The 2,392-nt window shown below is 37.1% G+C and overlaps 1 pseudogene; it reads left to right on the top strand.

Annotated features, from left to right (window-relative positions):
* Positions 1-696: 696 nt before the first annotated feature.
* Positions 697-1,880, top strand: LOC148786619 (uncharacterized; annotated as a pseudogene).
* Positions 1,881-2,392: the final 512 nt, after the last annotated feature.

Here is a 2,392-nt window from a genome sequence, read left to right as displayed (position 1 = left end):
GTCATTCTCACTTTTGGTCCCGCGCTTTAGGTGTTCAACACTTACATTCCCAAAACCCTAATTGTTTAACACTTTTCATCCCGCGTCGTTAAAAACTGACGGAAACAGCACATGACTGTCACGTGCCGTTAGTCTGTTGAAAGATTAGTGCTGAAAACAGACTGCAATGCTTGTGTACAGTGTTTGGAGGGAAATAATGGCGCCAAAGACACAATTTTTGGCTATATATATATCCAAACAAACCCACAAACACCACACTACATTCTCATCTTTTTTTCATAGGCCAAAAGATGTCACAAACATCTCAAAATTCTTCAAATATTAATGCTATTATCAGACTGCTCATTTGAGGACCTCGTGGACAAATGCCAACCCTGGTAGAAGGTTTTATACTTGTTCTTCGAGGAGAAGTAGAGGTGGATGCGGATTTTTTATGTAGTTTGATCCACCAATGTAAGTAAGAGCTACCGTAATAATTCTCGATTTGTTGCGTCGATTGAATTTGCAAGAAGAAGAAATTCAAAAATTGCATCGAAGAAATCAAATTTTGATTTCTGTAATGGTTGGATTTTTTGTGCTATTGTTATGTATGTTGGTAGCTTGAACAAATAAGTTATTATGCATTATTTAATGTTTTTATATATTACTAGATGACTTTTTAGTAATAGTCAATTATGTGTAAAATGACTAATGAATATGCTTTTTTACAAGTAATTTTTTAGTCGCTTTCTTTGGAATAGCTAAACTCTGTATCAATTTCTCTTTTGGGGTTTCATTTCATCAGAGTTTCTTTGATTGTTTTCCTGATAAATCAAATCTCTGTTTCAAAATTGCATCTGGGTTTTTCTATCTCAGTTTTCTTCTTGGTTTCATCTTTTCTTTCTGCAAAATCCAATTCTGCCCCAGATGAAGGTTCACCCACTGCCCAGACAAACCAACATCGCTCTGCGTTACGTCCTCGTCTCGCTGCTAGCTCAGGCAAACAGCTGTCGGGGAAAGAAACTGCGGCGTTTTAGAGCTGCCCCACATCTTTGCGAAGGTTCTAGAGCTGCCCTTTCACTCCGATGCCGACGTGTCAATCGACGAGACTTCCGACTACCTCAGATTCACCGTCGCTACCGATGAAATCAGCGGTGAGGTCTGGGCCGATGCGGTCGAGATTTATCCTGGGGTTACCAAGGTGGTTGTACTGGGATCCGGCGTGGTTGACTTTTCGGGAACTTATTTAGAGCTCGATTTGTGGCAGTTTAGGCTGCCGGCAATCATGCTGCCGGAGCTGGCGTCCGCTACAAACGACGACGACGAGCTGTTGGTGACGGTGCCAAAGGGGGCGGCTGAAGTGGATGGTGGGGCCGAGGAGGAGGACATGGGTGATATTGGAGGAGGGAGGCTTGTTCTCGTGCTGTAAAGGATTAAATGTAATTGTGGTCCAATAATTATAGTTAAATTTCGTTTTAGTTCTTTAATTTTTTAGAATTCTAAAAAGGTCTTCTTTTAGTTTTTGAATTGTTCGTTAGGCCTCTTGTCCTAACGGCACGTGACAGTCACGTGCCGTTTCCGTCAATTTTTAACGGAGTGGGACCAAAGGTGTTAAAAAATTAGGGTTTTGGGACTGCAAGTGTTGAGTACCTAAAGTATGGGACCAAAAGTGAGAATGACCCTATCTAGTGGGACCAAAAATAAAATTTTGTCTATTGCTTAATATTTTTTATTTTTTTTTAATCTTTCTACATCTATTTTTAGATCTTCTAGAGTAGAAGGATTATCTTTAATAGTATGCTTTTTATTTAGCAGTTTCTTGACTTCAGTAATTGTATATGGTTCAAAGGGTTTATTAATAATTTTATCACAAACTGGGTTAGATTCAGATGTGGAGGCTTTACCATTATTGTCAATTTTACTCAGAATGATATCCCTAACCTGGTCTTTTATTTCTGTAAGTAATTCGATAATATGATTATCAGTGGGAACATTTATCTTTTTCATTTCTTTAAATTTTATCATTAATTCATAAAATCCTGATGTGAATTTTCCTCCACTTTTTCTTCTTTACATGAACAAGAGGATTCTTCTTCTTCAGATACAGAAAAGGTCGATGAATATTCAAAATTTTCTTCAATATTTTTAAGTTCACTTTGTTCTTCGGATTGTTCTTTTGATTCAGAGGATCCCTTTTTCCTCAGAAAATATTACATTGAGTGTTTCTTATTTTTCCTCTTCTTCTGAATTAAGATTATTGATTTTTTTTTCAATTTCCTAGCTTTTTTGTTTCTGCATCCATTTGCAAGATGGTCTGTTTCTCCACAAATATAGCATCATTTTATTTTGTTTGCGATACTATATTTAGCCTTCCATTCATTTTCTATAGCTAAGTCTTTTTCTTTATTTATTT

Source organism: Sesamum indicum, linkage group LG10, assembly GCF_026168435.1.
Source record: "Sesamum indicum cultivar Baizhima isolate 11 linkage group LG10, ASM2616843v1, whole genome shotgun sequence".
NCBI lineage: Eukaryota > Viridiplantae > Streptophyta > Magnoliopsida > Lamiales > Pedaliaceae > Sesamum > Sesamum indicum.
This window is presented reverse-complemented; position numbering and strand designations above follow the sequence as displayed.